This window comes from Sus scrofa, chromosome 16 (genome assembly GCF_000003025.6).
Source record: "Sus scrofa isolate TJ Tabasco breed Duroc chromosome 16, Sscrofa11.1, whole genome shotgun sequence".
NCBI classification, from domain to species: domain Eukaryota; kingdom Metazoa; phylum Chordata; class Mammalia; order Artiodactyla; family Suidae; genus Sus; species Sus scrofa.
This window is the reverse complement of record NC_010458.4, coordinates 15,867,256-15,891,522: the sequence shown is the minus strand read 5'-3', so window position 1 is coordinate 15,891,522 and position 24,267 is coordinate 15,867,256. Positions and strand designations below refer to the sequence as shown.

General features: G+C 34.3%; 1 long non-coding RNA gene across 1 annotated transcript in view; it reads right to left on the bottom strand.

Moving 5' to 3' along the window:
- The window catches only part of LOC110257293, a 39,689-nt gene extending 19,864 nt beyond the window's left edge, over positions 1–19,825 (bottom strand). The window contains exons 1-2 of the long non-coding RNA XR_002339717.1: positions 19,676–19,825; positions 11,762–11,809 (exon numbers count right to left, since the gene is read on the bottom strand). This is a non-coding gene — a long non-coding RNA (uncharacterized LOC110257293). The remainder of the gene's footprint in view (positions 1–11,761; positions 11,810–19,675) is intronic.

Here is a 24,267-nt window from a genome sequence, read left to right as displayed (position 1 = left end):
TACCTTGAGCCATGGTATAGGTTTGATCCCTGGCCTGGGAACTTCTTCATGCCACAGGAATGGCCAAAACAAACAGTCCACAAAATAGTAAGTGCTGGATAGGGTGTAGAGAGAAGCAACTCTCCTACACTGTTTGTAGAATGTAAGCTTTTTCAACCACCATAGAGAATAGTATAGATGTTCCTTTAAAAAATTAAATGTAGAACTTCCAAACAATTAAACAATCCCACCCCTGGGTGTATTTCTGAAGAAAAGCATAATTTGAAAAGAAATCATGCCCCTCAGTGTTCGTTGCAGTAGTATTTATGATAGCCAAGACATGGAAGCAACCTGAATGTGCCCATAGACAGAGGAATAAAGATTTTACATACACACAGAAACACACACAACGAAATACTACCCAACCATGGAAAATGAATTAATGACATTTTCAGCAATATGGATGGACCTAGAGGTTATCATACCAAGTGAAGTAAATCAGACAGAGAAAGACAAGTATCATATGAGATGACTAGAATGTGGAATCTAACGAATGATACAAAATATTTACAAAATAGAAACAGACTCAAACATTTCAAAACTAAACTTATGGTTACCAAGGGGAAATGTGGGTGGGGGGAATGCCTTCAATTAGGATGTTGGGATTAATATATACACACTACTATATATAAAATAGACAATAAGCAAGGTCCTACTGTAAAGCAGAGGGAAATCTACTCAATACTGTGTAATAATCTATATGGGAAAATAATTTAAAAAGGAATGATATATAGGTATAGCTGATTTCTTTGCGATATACACCTGAAACACAACTCTGTAAATGAACTATCCTCTAATAATTAAAAAAACAAAACTTACATGCTTCTACAAAAAGACTGTTCCTCTCTTCCCTGTGGTTTCAGGCACTTTTATTATTCTAAGGATACAAGGGTAAAATTATGTATTCTTATGGCACTCATCCTGGGCTCCTCTTGCATATACTTATGCTGTTTAATTTTAATTTAAAAATCTTCTGAGATCTTAACATCAGCCCCTAACTCCAATACACTGATTCCTGAAGTTTCCAGAGTTGTTGCACCTTGTCAGATACCTGATAAGGTATCTTAGTCATTAGAAAATTAACTTTTTGAGGATTAACTTTCTCAGACCTCAGATACCATTAGCACTATAAAGAATTTGAGTATCTACTCTGGCCCTTAGCTTAGACTTCTACCTGCAGTTTATACTAGTAGAATATTTTATTCTTTCTTACATTAATGCAACCAGGTTTGCTGATCTCCAATTAAGATACATACTACAATGCACACAGGGTTTAGTGAGGTTTCTGAATTCTTTCTAGACCACATAACAAAAGAGGGAGTTTTATCACCTTATTCAACATATTAAGGCATCCAACTGGAAAGGAAAAAAAGTAAAACTGTCACTGTTTTCAAATGACATATATTAAAAAACCCGAAAAACTCCACCAAAAATAGTTAGAACTAATAAAATAATTCAATAAAGACGGGAAGTGGTGAAAGTGGAGGACGACGACTCTGATCACATATCTTCAAAAGATACATCAAAATTACAACTACTTCTGATGCAACAATCTATGATAATAGCCTAAAGACTAGCAGAAAAGATTTTCCACAATTTAAGACATGAGGAACCACAATGAGATGCATAGGAGGAGCCAAAACAATATAGTCAGGACTTACACCTCCAGGGTTAGCAATCCACAGACAGGAGGAGTATCACAATCACAGAGGTCCTGCCCACAAGAGTGGGGTGTCTGAGTTCGACATCAGGCTCTCCAGCCTGGGTGTCCTGAACTGGAGAATACATTCCTCCACAAATTTTGGCTTTGAAAAACAATGGAACTTAATGTTGAGAGAGCTGGCAGGCAATAGGAAACAGATACTATACTTAATGTGTGTTGTTAAAATCTTACTCTGTGCCCTAGCACAGAGGTAGTAGTTTGTAAAGAGCCTTGGTTAGACTTACTTGAACTTTGGAGAGCCCTTAGAGAGGCACAAGGCAACTAGAAACCATCTGCAGCCACTTTTGGGAGGTCATTCTACCGCTATAACAGTGGTGCTGGCAAGTGACATTTTGGAATTCTTCCTCTACTTTCTTAGCTCTGGAGGCTCATTAGCCACCAAGGCTGGTGTCTGCCGTAAACCACCTGAGTCATGCAGAGAGTGATACAAAGACCTGGCATCAACAGGCTGGCACCAGCCCTGAACCACCTGGCTTGTGCAGCCAGCTAAGCAGGAATCTGGCTCACCCACCAGTGGGCCAGAAGCAGCCCCAGGACTACTTGTAATTTAGAGCCAGCTTTATGTAAGCCTACCCTGCCCTCCAGAGGGCTCTCAGCCACCACACAAAGTACAGACTTGTAGCCAACCTAGCTGGGAACCTGTTCTGCCTCCCAGTGCACACACAGCATTTGGTCCACCACAATAGAAGTGTGCACAAATTCCTGTGGGGGCAATCCTAGAACAGAGCTCTGATGACCAGAGGGGAGTGTTCTGCTGGGCCTCAGAAGACATCTCCTACATAAGGGCACTTCTCCAAGATTGGGAAATATAAGTGATCTACTTAACACATATAAATGAACAGAATTAGGCAAAATGAAGAGACAGAATAAGTAAGTTCCACACTAAAGAAAATATAAGACCTCAAAGAAAGAATTAAGTGGTAGGAAGCAATCTTTCTGATATAGAATTCAAGGTAACTATCTCAAAGATACTCAGTGAGATCAGGGGAAAGATGGATGAAAACCCTGAGAATTTTAACAGAGTTAGAAAATATAAAGAAACTTCCAAACAAAGATGAATATAATAACTGAAAAAATACACTACAAGGAATCACAGTAGAAAATTAGATGATACAGGGAAACTGGAAGACACTCAGGATATTCACACTCAGCTTTTTAGCTCAAGTTAAATAGAAAAAAAATTTACAAAGGAAAATAGTTTAACAGACATCTGGGACTACATTGAGCCTAATAATATTTGAATTAGAGGAGGAAATCAAGGAGAGAAAGGGGTAGAGAACTTATTTGAAGAAATAATAGCAGAAAACTTCACCAATCTGAAGAAAAACAGATATCCAAGTTCAGAAAGCAGAGTTCTTAACATAAACCTGTAATAGCCCATAGCAAAGCACATTGTAATTAAAATGGCAAAAATGAAAGACAGAGTCTAAAAAGAAGCAAGAGTAAAATAATGAGTTTCATAGAAGAGAATTCCCATAAGGCTATCAGCTGAGTTTTTCAGGAGAAATTTTGCAAACCCCAAGGAAGTTTCACAATATATTCAAAGTGATGAAAGGGAAAATCCTAGAACCAAGGATATTCTACCTGGCAAGGCTATCATTCAGATTTGAAGTAGAGATAATTTTATGGACAAGCAAAAGCTAAAAGAGTTCAGTACCATCAAACCAGCTTTACAAGGACTGATAAAAGGGCTTCTCTAAGTGGAAATGACCACATCTAGTAATATGAAAATTATAAAATGAAAAACCTCACTATAAAGGCAAACATGCAGTAAAGGCAAAAGATAAATTACAAAGCTTATATAAGGTTAAAGGACAGAAGTATTAAAATTTATATATATTTGAGTATTTAATGTACACACATTAAAAAATATAAAGTATTACATCAAAAACATCAAACTTGTTGAGAGGACTGAATATACACAGTGGTTAGAATGTGTTCAAATTTGAAACCATCAACTTAAAATAATCATATATACATATTCTTCTATATAAGCCTCATGATAATCACATCCAAAACCTGTAATAGATACATACATGCAGAAAGAGAAAGGACTCCAAACATAACATTAAATGTAGCCATTAAATCACAAGAACACAAGCGACATGATAACCTACAGGAAACCTCACAAAACCGTGAACAAAATGGCAGTAAGTGTATACCTATTAATACTTAGACATGTAAAGGAAAAGTCTAATCAACATGAATGAATGAAAAAAGTAAGATTCATTTATATGCTTCCTGTAAGAGAATCACTTCAGAACTAAAACACACAGACTGAAAGTGAGGGACAGAAGTATCCCATGCCAAAGGAAATGAAAAGAAAACTGGGTAGTAAAATTTCTATCAGATAAAATATTCTTTAAAACAAAAGCTAGTAAAGAACAAAGGAGGATATTACATAAAGGATCAATATAATAAGAATATACAACAATTTTAAATACATATGTACCCAACATTGGAACATCTAAATACATAAAGAAAATAATAACAAACATAAAGGGAGAAGTTGACAATACTACAATAATAGTAAGGGACTTTTAGACCCCACTTACATCAGTGGACAGATCATGCTAACAAAAAAACGACCAGGAAATACAGCTTTAAATGACACATTAGATCAGATATAATAAAAATACAATCGATAAAATTAATAGATATATTTCACCCAAGACCAGAGAGCTTAAGGAATGTTCTTTAAGTGCACATGGGATATTATCCAAGATAGATCATATCTACACTACAAAACATCTCAATAAATTTAACAAGACTGAGATACCAAGCATATCTTCCAACTACATTAGTAGGATGCTAGATGCTGACTACAAAAAAAAAAAAAAACCTGCAAAGAACACAAATATGTGTTATCTAAACAACATACTACTGAACAGCCAATGGATCACTGAAGAAATAAAAGATAAATACCTGGAGAGCAATGAAAACAACAACTTAATGATCCAAAACCTATGGGACAGAGCAAAAGCAGTTTTAAGAAGGTATATACTGACATAAGCATACTTCAGGAAACAAAAAAATCTCAAACAACCTATCTTACCTCTAAAGCAGTTAGAAAAAGGAAAAACAAAACCCAATGTTAGTAGAAGGAAAGACATAAAGATCAGAATGGAAATCAATAAAATAGACTTAGAAAATAATAAAACTAAAGACTATTACCTTGAATACAAAATTAATAATGCTCTAGCAAAAACAGCAAAAGGCTCAAAATCAGAAATAAGTTAACCAAGATTGCAGAAAAATAGATTAATATGAAAAATTATATTCCAATAACATGGGTAACCTAGAAGAAATAGATCAATTTCTAGAAACAAAATCTCCCAACACTGAATCAGAAAGAAATAGGAAATATAAACAAACTGATTACCAATAATAAACTTTTTATTTTTGTGTGTGTGCTTTTTAGGCCCACACCTGCAGCATATGTAGGTTTCCAGGCCAGGGTGTAGTTAGAGCTACAGCTGCTGGCCTACACCACAGCCACAGTAATACAGGATCTGAGCTGATCTGTGACCTACACCACAGCTCACAGCGATGCCAGATCCTTAACTCACTGAGCAAGGCGAGGGATTGAACCTGTGTCATGGATGCTTGCCAGATTTGCTAACCACTGAGCCGTGATGTGAACTCCCACAAGTAATGAACTTTAATAAGTAAAAAACACACATGAAAACCCCAGAAAACTCTCAATAAACGGCAGGACCAGATGATCTCACATCTACCAGGCCAGCATCATATTGATCCCAAACCAGACAGATGTCACACATGGACATAACAGGCCAATATCCCTGATAAACATGGATCCAAAAATCTAAAATCCTTGACAAAATATTAGTAAATCAAATTCAACAAAATATTAAAAGAATCATCCATACCATGATCAAGTAGACTTAATCCCAGGGATACAAGGAAGGTTCAATACCCACAAATTAGTATGATACATCATATTAACAAATTGAATATAGTTCATATAATCATCTCAATAGAGGCAGAAGAACTTTGACAAATTGTTTTTTTTTTTTAATGATAAAGACTCTCAACAAAGTGGATATAGAGGAATCATACTTCAACACAGTGAAAGACAAACTCATACCTCACATCATATTTGACAGTGAAAACCTGAAACCATCTTCTCCAAGATCAGGGACAAGACAAGGATGCTCACTCTTGCTACTTTTATTCAACATAGTGTTCAAAGTCCTAACCAGGGCAATTAGGTGAGGAAAAGAAAATTTGGGAAAGGAAAAAGAAAAATTGGAAAAGTAAAACTGTCAGCATCTGTGAAGAATATGATTTCATACATAGAAAACCTTAAAATCTCCATCCCCAAACTGTTTGAACTCATAAAAAAAAAAAAAAATCAGTAAAGTTGCAGGGTACAAAAAAAAATCTATATTCAAAAATCTGTTGCATTTTTATATACTAACCAACTATCACAAAGATAAATTAAGAAAAACAATCTATTTACAAACACTTCATAAATATAAAATCCCTAAGAATATATCTAACCAAAGAGGTGAAAAGACTTGTACTTGGAAATCTATGATACTGATGAAAGAAACTGAAGACACAAACAAATGCAAAGATACAAGGTGCTCATGGATTAAAAGAATATTAAGATGACTGCAATCTACAGACTTAATGAAATTTTTTATCAAAATACCAAAAGCATTTTTCGCAGAACTAGACCAATTATTCTAGATTTATATGAAAACACCAAAAACTCCAAATAGCCAAAGCAATCTTGAGAAAGAACAACAACAAAAAAATCTAGAGCTATCATGCTCAATTTCAAACCATACTAAAAAGATCCAGTAACCCAAACAGTACAGTACTGTCACAAAATCAGATGCATAGATCAGTGGAAAAGGATAAAGATTTCAGAAATAACTGAAACTCACACTTGTATGGTCAATTAATCTACAAAAAAGGAGGCAAAATATAATGGGGAAAAAAACCTGCAATTAATGGTGCTGGGAAAATTGCACAGCTACATACAAAATAATCAAATTGGACTGGTTTCTCATAGCATGTACAAATATAATCTCAAAATGGATATAGACTTAGATGTAATACCTGAAACTATAAAACTTCTACTAGGAAACCTAAGGAGTATGCTCTTTGACACTGGCCTTGGATTTATCTCCTCTGGCAAGGGAAACAAAAGCAAAAATAAAAACATGTGACTATGTCAAAATAGAAAGCTTTTGAACAGTGAAAGAAAGTATCAACAAAATTAGGACAAGGTATTTGTAAACAATATCTGCTACAAGGGGGTTAATGACCAAAATATTCAAATAACTAAAGATTAAAGAATAGGCCTACCTGAAGAGACATTTTTCCAAAGATGACACAAAGATATCAAATAAGAACATGAAAAAATGCTCAACATTACTAATTATAAGTGAAATTAAATCAAAACTGAAAGGAGACATCCACCTCATTCCTGTCAGAATGGCCATTGTAAAAAAAAAAAACAGTAACAGGTGTTGGTAAGGAAGTACAGGAACACTCATGCACTGTTTTGTGGTATTATAGGTTGGTGCAGCCACTCTAGAAAACAGCATGGTGGTTCCTCAAAAAACTAAGACTAGACCTACCATATGATCCAGCATTTTCACTTAAAGGTATTTGCCCAAAGAACACAAAGCCTTTAATTCAAAAAGACATATGCACACCAATGTTCATTGCATCATTAATTAAAATACCCAAGATATGGAAGTGACCTGTGTTCATCCACAAATTAATGTTTAAAGAGGTAGAATATTTATACAGCTGAATATATTCAATCAAAAAAAGAACGAAATCTTGCCATTTGGGACAACATGGATGTACCTCAAGGGTATTATGCTAAGTCAGTCAGAAAGACAAAAAACAAATGATCTCAGTTACAAGTAAAATATAAAACAAAACAAATCCAACCAAGCTCATAGATATGAGGAACAGACTGGGGGTTGCCAGAGGTAGGGAGTAGGAGAAATGAGTGAAGGAAGTCAAAAGGTACAGACTTCGAGTCATAAAATAAGTTAAAAGTATGTAATACACAGCATGGTTACTGTAGTTAATACTGTATTGACTATTTGAAAGTTGCAAAGAAAAGTGAATTTCTCATCATTGGAGAAAAATGCGTAACTATCTATATAAGGTGTGGGTGTTAGCCAGACTTATTGTGGTAACTGTTTCAAAATGTGTACAAATATTGAATCATTTTGTATACATGAAATTTAACATTATATGTCAATTATAACTGAAGTAGAAAATTAAAATATAGGAAAGAGGGTGATTTTGGAGGGGGCTTTCTTATTTCTGATTTTTTATCTTGCTAAATGTATTAAATTACCTTCTAAACATGACATACAGCTAGTTCAAGTTATTTACTTCTATATATTCTTTGCCACCACTTTTGGTATTTTTATAACCATAATATATTGGTTCATCATTTCCCCGAAGAGTTTTAAAAGGCCTAGAAGGGAAAGCATTCATTCTTTTGATATTTCATCTAACGTACACGATGTACAATGACCCCTTTGTATTCAGGAAGGATTGTTTCCAGGATCCCTGTAGATATCAAAATCTGCATATGCTCCAGTCCCTTATAAAAGGATTTAAAATGTGCATATCAATTATGCACACCCTTCTGTATACATGTCTAGATTTTTATAATACCTAATGTAAATTCTATGTGAATGACCCAATGTGGAACACATTAAAATGTTGCTTTTTGAAATTTTTTTAATTCCAACAAGTTCCAACCAGTGGTTGGTTGATTTCAAGGATGCAGAGTTCACAGATAGAGGGCTGACTATCTGGATTTGACCACCTCCTTGCCCTGGGACTCCTCCTTAGTAGGTGACCATTAGTTTCTTCAATAGAAGTAAGATTTATCTTCCCCTCAATTCTCAATTTCATCCCCCACTTTTTTTCCCCCCTTTCTTGGCTTCCCCATGGCACATGGACTTCCCAGGCCAGGGATGGAATACAAGCCAGAGTTGAGGCCTGTGCCATAACTGCACAATGCAGGATCCTTAACCAACTGCACCAGCCTAGAGATCTAACATGTGTCTCTGCCACTGCAGTGACACCATCAATCCTGCTGAGCCACAGTGGGAACCTCTCTTCCTTTACTTTTTAAAAATGGTTAATTTTCTTCCTTTCGAGTTGTGACTAGCTTAACTTCCCCCTGGAACACTAAGATCAATGTAAAATGAGGGCAAAGCTATCAGGGAAATAAAAACAATGTAAAAGTAAAAGGCATCAGCTTAGGGATCTCAAAATATTCTTAATTATACTTCAAAAAGCCTAATTATATGAAACAAATCATTGTTTTTTGAGAGCCACACTAATAGAGATGATTTATATATGTATATATTTTTTAAATTTACATCCTCAGAAATATTAACACTCACAGTCGTGATGGTAACTCTGCTAATATGGAATACGAAACCAAAGTTGATGTACCTATTTATTGCTAAAGATGAAACCTACTGTGGTACATAACACACAAAGCAGTAATTGTTTCTCAGGAGGTAAAGGTCAGATTTTTTAAATGCTAGTGATAGTTAAAGTAGAATTCAAAAGGAATACTCTATTATTTTACAAAGTGTTATGAATATTTGGCAAAGGGTAACACTTTTTTTTTTCATTATTGCTTACCTACCATAGTTTTTCAAGTAACTTCATTTTCAAACATAACTTAGAGCTGATTTGAGTTGTTACACTTTTCTCTCATGTGTTTTGATCCTGCTGAGATTTCTTGAGTTAGTAACAAAATGACTGCATTATATAGAGTAAGCAGGGATGTATATGTAGCCTAAATTTTAAAGATCACAGTGCTAACAGACTATGAAAATCATAGGCCATGGCTTGCTTTATTAAGAGTGATTTCCAGGGAATGTTGGGCGGGGAGAGATCCAAAGAATCAAGTGTTGAAGGTGGTGAAAGAGTCAACAAGTCTGATGGTTGTTTGAAGGGAAGTAGGGAAATATAGAAATAACTAAAGTTTCATTTGTTTCTTTCTTTTCCTTTGAGGTAAATGAATGGTTTGCTTATGACATATGCTTAGAACATATTTGTATAAAGAAGAAATAGAACCATATATAAAATAAATATCAAATAAAAAATGTGAAAAGTAAACTGGTAGAAGAAAATATCCTGTGTTTTCATAGTAATTTTCACAGATATAGTCAAAGATTATTTGATATTTTACTTTTGATTTCCCCTACAATATAAACTGCATTATGTCTATTTTGGTAACTTTTATGTACTTGTTGTCTAGAACAGTAACACCAATAAATACCTGCTGAAGAAATTTATGTAAGACTTGTAAGTAAATACAAAGAAAATATTGAGAATCATGACGATAAACTGACATTAATCTTAGACGAGAGAGAGAATACACTTCTTTCGCTAAAACTCAAGACCAGGATGGGGAAAGTTCATGTAAACAGGGATTGTGACTGGTCTACTTATATGTTAGGCATCTCAAAACCGACTGCACTGTTTTTACTATAACTTAGAATACATCAAATTATCAAGGAAGATCGAGAAGTTGCAGAGGTAAGTTAGTGATGTAATATAATTTTTAAACCAATATAAGCAATGCAAAGTTGAGTCCAAGGAGAATACCTGCCATTCAAATCAGATTAATATTATGCCAATGTTAAGGGATTAGTGCATTGTTCTGTGCTTTTATAATTCACACTAATTTACTAAATCTATTATACTGAATCATAAAAATATACCCAGGTAACTCTCACACAGAATGGATTGGATGTCCCTCCAAGGCAGAGACCATCTGATAGTTTTCCTTATACATTAAAAACTCAGCATAGTAGTAAACACTCTTAAGAAATGCTCATATAACAAAACATTTTAAATTACTAAACCAATGTGATAGCAACTAGATAGTATTCAAATTAACAAACATTTAAGGTAAGATGCCACTTTCAGTCTTCTAATTAGTTATTCATTTCAGCTTGGATAGTAGAATGCATTAGTTTTTTAGGTAATTAATATTTATTTCCTAGTGACATCCTTGAGGCATAGGCAAAAATCTTATTATTTTTGTAAGGTATGCTGATTCCTGCCCCCCATAATAATTACAAATTATCCTTGCAGAATCTGGCTTTTACTACAAGATAATGGAGACATTTTAAGCAAAAAAAAATATTTATAAAGTACATGTTCAAAGCTCTACGACTAGCACTTACTGAGTCTTTACTACATGAAAATCGCTATGCTAATTCCATCATGTCTTACTGCATACTATTCTTGAGACCCTGTAAACTGAGTCCAAGTACGCTCCATGTGTCTCCTCATTCCCCTAGGAATCTATCCAAGACATTTTCTTAGTATCACGGATAACTTCAGAAGCACAGGAAAATAAGTAAACCCACCAGCATATTTAAAACCTCTGGTTTCATCATACCTGCTGATCCTTCATTGGCCGCATCTTATTACATGGTTAAGCCCAAATGGTAGGCTATATACTATGCAGTGCCCAAAGGAATATTATTGTGATGGGGGAGAAGAGTGACTATTTACTAAGTAACACTCCAATCTATTACACATTGGAATGCATAAGTATAGTTACGGATAAAACTGGACTAGAATAGGGAATGCTTTAAATGTTTGGCTGAAGGAAAATAAAAGTGATTCCCCAATTATTTTTAATTATAGTGTGGGTATTAAACAGGATTAAGGAAACAGCATATGGAAGTTTTGTAATTTGGAAGAACTTAATAAGGGGGAATTTTACAAGATAATGCCAGGGTGTAGAAAACCCACAAAAATCATAAGGGTTAGTAAAAGCAGGTCTCTGTTAACACCCCTGGCTCTCAAAAAAACAGCAGGAGAGCCATGATTGGAACACAGTAGTAAATAACATCAAAACAACTGACTGACAGATCTTTGTGGATTTAGGCAGTAATCAGCCCATGGTAACTCCATAGGTAGTAAGTCAAGCAGATAAATATCCAGACTTACCATTTTCACTCCCTCATAGAACCACCTACTACTTCCCATTGGTCAAACCTAGAAAAAAATACAAGATAACAGAATAAGTCTCACTGATAAATTCTATATAGGTTGGGGAATTGTTTTTGAACTAAAAATATATCTTGTATATCTAGTATGACAAATAACTTATATTTCAATATAACTTCATGATGATGTAGAGTTATCTCTGTAATAATGCTTCCCTCATGTACTTCTAACATGCTACTATTACAATTTTATATACTATTTTTTTCCCTCTTACTGAGGGAAAGAAAGAGTTGCAAATAGTAAATTCATAATTACACTTAGGACAGCTTATTTTTTCATTGCCTGTAGTGAGCTGATATAGTATTAAGAACTGTCAAGGTTAAAATTTTTATACTACTGGTCAACCGGTCTGAAATTTGGGGTGTTTTCAAAATATTAATATATGTTATATTTGTGAACATTAAACATTATAAGTTTAAGAATCTCTGACATAATAAAACATAGGTCACCTGGCTGTGAATCTTATATTAACTAGATGTTTGACCTTGAGAAAGACAAAATTCTGCATGTGTTATTATCCTCATTATTTCATTTATGAGGGTCTATACAAAATGGTAAGAATTAAATAAGACCCAGGGTAAAACTTTAGAATGATTCCATGTACATAATTAAACATAGTTCCCAGTGCTATGCTTGTTACTTATGATGTAGCTTAATGTGAGAAAAAAGAATGTATATATGTATGTTTGACTGGATCACCTTGCCGCACAGTAGAAAATTGACAGGACACTGTAAACCAGCTATAACAAGAAAATCATTAAAAAAGTTGTGTAAGGCTACAACATTTGATGAAATAATTTTTAGAATAAAAGTGATGAGGAGAAAACATGACATAGATATATTTTCAAGAGTTCAGTACATTAAGCAAAATTTTAAGTGCATGGCGGTAATGTGTCACAAGACATGTTTCTACAATGTTTTCTTAGCCTCTGCTTCTTTTTTCTTTGCTGAAATCTCCATCTTGTCCTGCCTTACTTTGCCCCATCTTCCTGCTTGGAAAACAGTCACAGTGCTGGTAAATGACTTAAGCTTGAGAACAAAGACCTAAAGACATAAGTTATTCATATGGTCAGCTGAATGAGGCCATAATGCGTTGGTCCAGGCACACCGGACCTGTGTAGATAGGCATGCAGTTTGCACAGCATGATACGTCCTCTAAAGAATAAGAGGAAGATGAGCCTCAGGGCCCCAAGGGGTTTATTGAGGGGTCCTTAGCAGGATATACATTAGCAAGGAAAACCGAGGTGCAAGCCTAGGCTGGCCAGGTTGCTGCAGATAGGCACCCCATCTGCAGAAGCACAATGGTGATTCTCTAGAATGCTATGAATAGATAGCTGACTGAAGCCAAGCTTCCTCAATGCTAATGATTGTTAAAGGCGTAAAGATCAGAATAAAAGCTTAACCAGCTTTTAAATTATTTTAAAAGTAACATAGCCGGAACTAGAGACTCTCATCCTGAGTGAAGTCACAAAAACAAAGACAAATACCATATGATATCACTTATATCTGGACTCTAATATATGTCACAAATGAACATTTCCACAGAAAAGAAACTCATGGACTTGGAGAATAGACTTGTTGTTGCCAAGGCAGAAGGGGAAGGAGTGGGAAGGACTGGGAGCTTGGAGTAAATAGATGCAGAATGTTGCCTTCAGGATGGATTAGCAATGGGATGCTGCTGTGTAGCACTGGGAACTCTGTCAATTATGATGGGAACACATAATGTGAGAAAAAAGAATGCAGATATGTGTAACTGGGTCACCATGCTGCACAGTAGAAAAAATATATAAAGAAATAAAAATTTAAAAAATAAATAAATTGGAGTTCCCGTCGTGGCACAGTGGTTAACGAATCTGACTAGGAACCATGAGGTTGTGGGTTAACGATCCGGCGTTGCCGTGAGCTGTGGTGTAGGTTGCAGACGCGGCTCGGATTCCGCGTTGCTGTGGCTCTGGCGTAGGCCAGTGGCTACAGCTCCGATTCGACCCCTAGCCTGGGAACCTCCATATGCCGGGGGAGCGGCCCAAAGAAATAGCAAAAAGACAAAAAAAAAATAAATAAAATAAAATAAAAAAATAAATTAAAAAAACCTATATCCTGCACCTACAACCCCCTCCTCACTTGATGTGGTCATAAAGAGCACAACAAAAGCAGTGTGGTTTCTTGAGGTGGCGCTCTTGGTCCCTGGGAACTTGAGTCCCCTGGTTCCCACCTTTAATTAAGATAAATGTCTCTGTTTTATGTTAACTTTTCCTTAAGTTTCACAGCACCCACTCTTCAGCCCTCACCTGCTGAGCAGGTCTCATCAGTAATGAAAATAGAGTTTGTGTTTAAATATATTACATGATTTTATGAGCCTTTCACTGATATCAAGGTATCTTTATTTTATTGTCTCATGGATTTTACTATAGAAGGCTTAATCGATGGTAACATGCCTTTATTATAAAAGTGTTATGCTTTTAACTTGGATTATGCTTTTAACTTGGATTATGTCTGAAACGCTATGTTTTCAAAGTCCAGGAAAAAAAATATGATTAATATCCTGAGGCCTTAGGAGAAGGGCAATTTTTCAAGTTTCTTGTTCTGCTCATTTCCTAGTTTTCAGCACATCTCTACACATCCATCTCCATCTTTTTACCTCCAAAATAACTAGCCTCCAAGAAGTAAGACTACCAATTTCAAGAGATTATCTCACATTGTTTTTAAATTAGGAACTGACAACTTAAACTTGATCTCTGAGTTGGGAGAAATGCACCACCCTTGAGTTTGGGCCATGGACTGATCAACTACAGAGGATATGTTTGTATTCTACATACAAAAGCCAAAATAAATCTAAAAATGTTTTAGTCCTACAGTAAGTGTCATGCTCTAGTTAATGGCTATTAACATGTCATATGTCTGTTACATGTACTCTGTTTCTAGATATGGAAAAGCTGACAGTTTCTAAATTATCTACAAAATAATGCAAAAGATCACTTATAGGAAGAGGTGATGATGTTTGGGTTTTATTGCTTGACATATTTTAAGTAATTAAAATATGTAATTGGATGAAAGGATTATTCCAAAATCTTAATGCTCAGTTCCAGAGACCATTATTTAGAAAAAACTTGTCATTTCCTATTGCATGAGACAGCCATTTTTCAAAATTTCCCGCTAACTTTAGCAGTATTTGATATAGACAGATTGATGGTATTTTTTGCACAATTTTTTCCAGTGCTGATCCATTTTTTTTTTTTTTTACCATTTAACAAGAGATGATTTTCACTTATTTTTATTCTTTTAAAAAGGACTTGGAATTTTTTTGTATGAAATTCCTTAATCAGGAGATATAATCACATGGACTTAAGAGCTCTTATGCACATAACTTCTGAAATGGAATTTATCAGGGGCCTGGAAATTAGATATTTTAAAAAAGTTAATTTTTTTAATCATAATTATACGAGTATATGAAATACTGATTTTGTTTTACTTATTTGCTCATCTTGAAAAGTTTGGCTGATTTTATGATAAAGTTATATACACATATTTTTTTGCCTTTTGTCTTTCTAGGGCCACATCTGAGGCATATGGAGGTTCCCAGGCTAGGGGTGTAATTGGAGCTGTAGCTGCCAGCCTACAGCCACAGCAGCGCGGGATCTGAGCTGAGTCTACGACCTATACCACAGCTCACAGCAATCCTGGATCCTTAACCCCCTGATTAAGGCCAGGGATGGAACCTACAGCATCATGGTTCCTAGTCGGATTTGTTAACCACTGAGCCATGACGGAGCTCCAGAAGTGTATTCTTATCTTAATAAACCCAAATATTTCATCAACATTTTATACAGTTGTTTCATAAACATTTTATACAGTTTATTTTTGTCATCTAAGTTATAATGGGTAAACACTTTACTCACTTGTCATTATCTTACAGTTATTACTCCTTTCATAAAACTTCTACTTACATCAAAAGCATCAAAAATAGGTTTGAATTTGACAATGGAATTTATATTTTCCTGTTATAATTTTTTTCAGTTTGACCTATTAAAAGAATCACATTTTAAGCATCAAAAATATTTTAGAAATACTTCCCTTCTTTTTCAGTTATTAGTGAGTTACATCCATGTGTTTTGAGCCTTTCAAATATGTTAAGTTCTAATCTTAGTAACTCAGAATGTGAGGGTATTTAGAAATAGGGCCTTTATGAAGGGAATAAAAATTTAAAATAATGTCTTTAGGGAGGATTCTCACTAAGAAGGCCTTAACAATTCTGCTTACCTTGACTCAACTTTAGACAGGCTTCTTTCTGAACTCTCCGCCCCTGACCTCCCTCTTTTAGGGTATTAAAAAAGCTTATAATTATAAATTCTTTTTCTACCCCATTTAAGATATAAATCCTCTCCCAGCCTCTCGCCAGACTTAACCTTGAGAAGACTTTGCTTGAAATAACCTTGCTTTATAATCCAGAAAGACTTTCTCAAACACCTGGGAGCCATCTCTTTGAGATGCAATCAATTTAAGAAATACAGGGGGGTATCTCCTAGTCGCTGTCAGAGGGTAGGAACCTGACTCCAATAAGCACCAATTAGGAAACACAGGTGGTCGAAACACAGTAGCCAGCCTCCCTACTAACATCCCCTCTACTCCTTTGAGCTAGCTCACCCCAGAGCTTACCATTTTTTTCTTTCTGTTTCTCTCAGAGTTGAGTTCAATTTCCTTATTACAATAGTATGGGCATCCCTTGCAGTGTTTTTTTTTGTTTGTTTGTTTTTGTCTTTTGCCTTTTCTAGGTCTGCTCCTTCAGCATATGGAGGTTATCATGCTAGGAGTCTAATCAGAGCTTTAGCTGCTGGCCTACACCAGAGCTACAGCAACACGGGATCCAAGCCACATCTGCAACCTACACCACAGCTCATGGGCAACGCTGGATCCTTAACCCACTGAGCAAGGCCAGGGATCAAACCTGCAACCTCATGGTTCCTAGTCGGATTCGTTAAACACGGGGCCACAACAGGAACTCCACAATATTCTTGAATGTATGTTATTCTTTGATTGTTCATCTTGTCTGGTGCATTTTTTTTATTTTTTAAAACAACTCTAATCCAAATTAATTTAATCTTTTAGAAGGGGAATTTGGGGCACAGAAACAGGCATACGACAAGGGGAATGCAAGTTAATCATGAAGGCAGAATCTGAGGTGCAGCAGAAGCCAAGGAATGAAGAAAAAAAAAAAAAATCCCAGCAAACTAGCAAAAGCAAGGATATAGATTTTCCCTCATAGTCTTCAGAAGAACCAACACTGTTAACACCTTGGTCCTGGATTTTTAGCTTCCAGACCCATGAAAGAAAGTATTTTTGTTTAAGCCACTTAGTTTGTAGTACTTTGTTTTGGCAGCCCAGGGAAACTAATACATCATGTTATGTAGTGATAAGATTACTGATTTGTAGTTGAGAAAGTTAAGTGTTGAAGACCAACTCTGCTGCTTCCTAGGTTTGGGGATGGGGTAAATAAAGTTTGTAAGTTTCCACATCTTCATTAGCAACTGAATTGCCTAACGTTTTGAGAGGAGCTGGTTTTTAATAGGGCTAAATAAAACAACAAAACACTATCAAGAGTTAAATTTTCTAATGTTAAGATAGCAATAGCAAAAAAAAAAAAAAAGTTTTTCTTCAAAATCCAACCAGAACTAAGCACTCAGCAGTACATTATCTTAACAGGAGAGAAAAAACAAAAACAAACACACCTGAAATTGCAAATCCCTCTCCTTTGAGCTTAGTACTTTATTAGCACTTTCCATGGAAACCAAATTATGGCAAGTTTTACCTAATGTACAGGGCCTTAAAAGTGTCTATATATGTTTTTAATCCCAAACTGGCTTATTTCCCAATTTAAGCATAGATATGGACATGTTATCTTCACAACCACCGCACAGGAGGGTGGAATCTCCAATTTGCTTAAGTAGAAACATTTCTCTATTCCCTTTTTAAAATAGAGCAAATGCAGTGACCTAGAAAACTTATTTTCATTATAAACCTCAGCTTTTTTTTAATCACCAGTGTGTCTTTTTCATACAATTTTATATTAATGTTTGTGCTTAGTAAAGTAATATGAAAGATAATATATTTCTTGGTACACTGTAATTTATAGAAGAGGTTTTATAACAACAAGGCAACAATTTTATTATACCCTTGTGTGTTTCTAGTTCTTACAAATAGCTGAGGGAAAATAAACAAGGATCCATTTACTGTCTGGATGAGTGCCACTTTGACCAGTTTCCACGCAAGGCAGAGTGCCATAATTACATATATAAAAAAGTTACACTAATCAAACATGAAACAAATGGTAACAACAAGTGAAAAAAATAAACTTACATGAGAAAAAAATCATGGTCTGTTAGTAAGAATCAGGTGTGGAAAAAAGGTTAAGGACGGAAACTGCTGCGGAACTGTTTTGTTGTACTTTTCCTGTTTTTGTACTCCAGGAAAACTTCTTTGAAAGGCAAGTTAACATCAGTTTAAGAATTTTGATGACTTTATGATCAGTATATCATATCACGGTCTGTGTTCCATAGACTGGGTGAACTGAATGTTGAACTGAATGTTTCAAATGTTTTCAATAAAAATGCTAGAAGTTATCCATTGAACTAAAGATATTATTATTCATATAATAAGTTATATTCTTTTATGTAGTAATTTAATTCTGATTCTAGTTTAAGTAACACCTTCTTAAAATAATTTTATCAGTTTTTTAATGCATAGATCAAATTTGAGTTTGTCAACTAAGCTTGATTGTAATAACCAAGTGGTTGATGGTAATTAAAGCAATCTCAGCTGAAGGAGCTAAAAAGATTATTTTCCTCCTCTGTCATTGGAATAGCAGCAAAGACCATATAATCTGATTCACTACTGTAGAAATTGCTGGATTCAAATATTTTGACTTATTTACATGTTACTTAACAATACAGTTTTCCAAGTGCTTTATTAGACATTAAAGTCCAAAATAAATAGAGTATAAGTAGATCACCATCATGTAACTTACGGAGGAGGGGAGGTGGTGGCATGAGATCAATAGAGAGCAGAAATAAAATGATTATTTCTGATATAAAAACAGGATTTTTGAAAGAGCGTCACAGGAACATGGAAATTTTGAAAATAGAATGGTAACAGGGAGACCAACTATAATGTTATTGCAATAGTTCAAGTGAGAAGTGATGAGAATAATCAAAATTGTGGCAAAGGTGAATGAAAGAATTAAGACAAATTCGAGAGTCTTGGAGACTAGATAGACATGAAAGAGCAAAGTTATTAGAAAAAGATAACACCAGGATTTAAATTCAGTGGCTGTGTAAATAATGAAAACATTGACAAAGATTAAGAGTACACACAAGTGACAAAACAGGTTATATGGGAATGCAAGTTGCTCAGTACCAAATGCATTTTTGGAAACCAGTTGGATATCCAAAATCAGTAAGAAATTGTTTTCTTCAGCTTAAAAATTTAAAAAGCCTAAAGATAAACATAGTAGGAATAGAACTAATATAGGGTGGATGGATTTTGAAGGCAACAAATGAAATATATCTTTTCTAAAGTTATAAGAAAAAACTCAAGTTACATTAAGCTCTTGAAAAGATTAGGTAACCACATTCTTTGAGAACTGTTTGGCAGAGTTGTAAGTATACTCAAGCTACATTTTTTTCTACTCCTTTGTAACCAAGTTGATTTTTTTCCCATAAATTCCTCACCATTGAGTAGAGAAAAGCAACAAAGAAACAAGAGCATAAAGAAAAATTTGATTTAAATCTCATTGTTTTAGGTTTCTATGGCTGCTGAAACATATGACCACATATTTAATAGATTAAAACAACATGAACTTACTTTCTTACCACTCTGTTGGTTGGATGTTTTCCTGGGTTAAAAACCAAGGTACTGGTGGGACCGTTTTCCTTTCTGGAGATTCTAGAGGAGAGAGTTTCTAAGGTTAGAGCTCTTCTCACCACACAATACTCCATGTTGTCTGGCACCCACGTCTCCTTTTAAAGATGCTTGTGATTACATTATGCACAGCTGGATCATTTAAGCCAGCCAATCTCCCTTTTTTAAGGTAAAGTGATTACTAATGTTAATTCCAGCTACAGTTTAAATTCCTCTTTACCTGAAATGTAATATTTCCACCTGTTATGGGAATTGGGACATGGACATCTTTGGGGGGGCATTAATTTGTCTTTGATATTAATAAATTTAGTTCAATGAAATTATCTTTCTGATTAGGTAGATGTCATCTATATTAATTCTTAGCCTCTAATTTTGCTTTTACACAATGCTCCAAAAGTAAGTCAGATTAAGGCTCTGTGGCTTATGTGACCTTATATTTTATGGGTGAAGTGGAGGGCTCCTGAGATCCCAGCTGTAACTGCTAAATTCTCCCTACTTTCTGATGCAGATCTGTGCTTGTCTTCTGACTGGAGAGCTTTCTGATATAATAGTCCCACCTGGGGTGGCTGTGCAGTGCTATCACCAAAACCTGTAGCTTATTGTGTTAAAGACTTCATTGCTAGTGACTGTTTGTGCTCATTATTTTAGCCTTTTTCATTCAGTGGTGCTCTGATACTTCATCCACATAGAGGAATGAAAAAAAATTCTAGATCCACTAAATTATGTACAAGTCAAATGGATGCAATAATGCTGCTTCAAGGTCAACCAGCTATCTTCTCCCTTTGCCAAAGATACCATCTCTCAAATGTGAATCTCTCCTCCCTAATGCTCTGTTATTCAGGCTCCTGCACATGTAGCTTCAGGTTTACTCCATTTGTTTGAAGTTTCTCCTAAAAACTCCAAATCCACCTGTGCTTTCATTTTGAGATAGCAGAAATATGAGAAATGGCATCTCATACTTTTGTCTTTGTCTTTCAATTTCTCTAGATCAGAAAGGACAGTTATCTTCCTCACTTTTCTCCTTGCTGTAGCCTTCCTCTACATTATGGCAGGAAATATATTAAAGGATTATTGGAAACATTATGTAAGGGGGATTGAAAAATTCTGTGTGTACATCTAGGATCTCAGCTTTTCCATGGTATAATTTTTACTGGGGGTCAAGGTATAATTTTTATCTAAGGATTTCATATAATAAAATATTTCTTTAATATCCCCAAATATTCATGTCATTACAAATGTCAAATCACTTTCTACCATTTCAAAGCAATTCAATATTTACTACCTCTTCATTGTTCTACCAATATTTTAAAAATTTCCAAATATTTATACTTTCCAGAAGAAGTAAATGATTTCCTGAATTCATTAATACACCATTATATACTAATTTCTATCATACAGTAACTCTTTTCTGCAAGTATACTTACAAAATTGCACTTCAGAAAAATGGAAACCATACTTCTCTTCCTTCTTCAAAAGGGATTCAAAATTTTACAAGGTGCATGATATAAAAACATTGTTAAAAAAAGATTATATACACTGTTTGCTGGGAGCCGAGTTTCAAGAATGGAATCCACCTGACGACAAAGTCCAGGGGATTCAGAAGACAGGAGTCCATCTGATGACAAAGTCCAGGGGACCCTGAAGAAACGAATCTGCCTGATGACAAAGTCCAGGAGATTCTGAAGAAGGCTCTGCAAAACAGCATATCCACCAGGCCTCGAAACCCCCACCAGGCATTAGAGACCAGTGCCTGGAGATACATAGCTTTGGCTTCTGTTTTTTTGTTTTTTGGGTTTTTTTTTTTTTTTTTTTTTTTAATAATTGATCCATGCCTTGCTTACTGTGCTTTAACTCTGTGTTCTTTTTGCCTTAAGGAAGGGATTTATTAGTCTCTATTTAAGCTTCAACCTATTTTTGTTTGTTAGCCTTTAGTTTATCTTTGGAGCTATGGCTCCATGCTGTCTACTTCCAAAATAATAGCTTCTGGGGAGGTTTCTGTTTTTTCATATGATGACCTTAGAGAATATTGGCATGCTTTATTTAGGCAGCACAATTATTTAGTTTTTACAATATAGTATGTAGGCATTAGGAATTGATGATTATTATTACTTCATTGTATAAAGTATAAAAATCTATCATAATGTTAGAAGTTAAAGTAAGATTGTTGCTAGGTAGTAAATAGACGTTTGTGTTAAAGGACAATAAGATGTACGTGACATTTACAAGGTTGTTTGTGATGTGTATGTGCCTCTAGCTTTCTGCTTATTTACTCTATAATGGGTTTATGGTGTACTTTCCCCCATCCAGGTGCCTTTTTCCATCTTTACACTTAATCTGCAACCCTGGAACAGTTATGAGATATTGATCTTTTTTGCTGATGTAAGTTTTAAGGTTTTCCCTATATAAGCTGCTGCTGTTTACCAATAAATTTGAGACTTCTTGAGCACTACTCGAGAGTGTGTGTGTCCCCGTTATTCTTCCTGAGCCTGCCGCCCCTCCTCTTTCGGAAATCCCCTGACAGCGGGGCGGGACCCCGGCACCTGTTACATTATTTATTACTCTTAAATTTGGGATGAAATTTTTTGTTTTATGATAGCTATAATATTTCCCATTAGTAAACACTACACTTTCTGCCATCATAATAAGTATCTATTGCTTGAAGGAATGGCTGATTTATAAGAATCCTCCTTTTATCATAATGTCTTAGAGAAATGAGGGTAGACCTTGAGATGGAAGTATCACTACGTGATGAAAGTATTATCACAAAACCATGTGATAATATTTTTACCTACAGTTGCATAAGACTGTCTCTTATTTTAAAATAAATCTTTAATTTTCACCATATAATTATGTCTCAATCTTTAGAAGAATGCATTTTTGTTTATGAAGTTATCATTCACGACAGAAGACCAAAGTTTATAATTACTTATTTTTATTTTATTGAAATGTGAGTCCGTGATCATATAAGTATTAATTTTCTAGACTTTTTTTAATTACATTTATGGGTTTGAGTAATTTTAAATATCTGAAACTTTTTAATTATTTTTAAATATATTGACTTAGGAGTTCTTGGGTTATGTTTGAAACAAATAGATAAATAATGATAAAAAAGAGAATAAATGTGTAAATAAAATTAGAAATGTAGGATATTAAGATTTAAATATTAGATGCTAAAATTCAATAGTTATATGCTAATAGTTTTGAAAATGTGGATGTTTTTTAATAATTTGACTAATATGTAAAGAAGAACACTTAAATAGACCTTTAACTGCAGAGAATTTGAATCAGTAACTTCTGATTTTTCCCACAGTAGTCAAATAGTTTTAAAATAGAATTTTTTTCCTAAATATTCATTGAGACATAATTCCAATCTCACACATCCTTACAGAGTTGAATATGCAAAAAAAAATGTTAAACTTCTAAAAATTAAAGTAGTAAAATCAAAAATACAAAACAATTCAAGAATATATATTAAAAGATAATTTAGTATTATGTAATGAACTATTTGGCTTTTCCCCAGAAATTCTAGATTAATTTTACAACAGAAAATTCAAAAACATTAACATTATAGAAAGGAAGGTATGTGGTTGTGGTAATACCTGCAGAAAAAAATGGCCAATGCAATTATATAATGTATTATGATTAGAAAGTCTTAGCACATTAGGAAAATAAACTCTTTTAGCTTAATAAGAATGTGCAAAAAAATTGGATGACATATACTAGAATATATAAAGTGCATTTTATCAAATGTAACAAAGTTGTCTTTATTGGGAAAATAAAACTTTCAAATATCAGAGGATCCCTATTTGCTAGAAAAAATTTTTGAAGGTTTCAAATGTGACTATATTTTCCAAACTGATCTATATTTTTTATATAATTGAAATCTTAACCCAAACAGAAATATACTTGTGTATATGGGGATAATCAAATTTATTATGGAGCTTATACATTCTTAGAGGATGAAGTAAACTAATAAATAAATAAGGATGTAAAATAGATATCATTATATGAAAAGGAGGTGAATGCTTATCTTATAGCACAAAAAACAACTGATTCCAGATAGATCATTGACTTAAATGTGAAAGTGAAATTTATATATATATAGTTTTTGAAGATGATACAAGAGAATATATTTATGGCTCTGGATAGGGAAGAATTTTTCAAAATAGATTATTAACAAGTTATAAAAAGTAAAGGAGATTATAGATGAATTCAGTAAATTTAAGAACTTGTTTGTCTATAGACACCAGAAATAGAACAATAAGCCAAATTGGAAAATATTTTCCACAAATATAACTCACAATGAATTAATATTCAAAGAGAATATTTATAATACGTGAGTAAATTGCATGTGTCTTTAAGGAAAAGACCACTAACAAAATTTTAAAATGGTAAAAAAATATGAAAAAAGATTTCAAAGATAAACATGAAAAATAAAGGGGCATTAGAAAGCAGAAAATTGAGAATCAAAATCATAGTGACCAATTTGGTAAATATTCCAAAGTCAGACAAAACCATTTCCTGGTGAAGATATG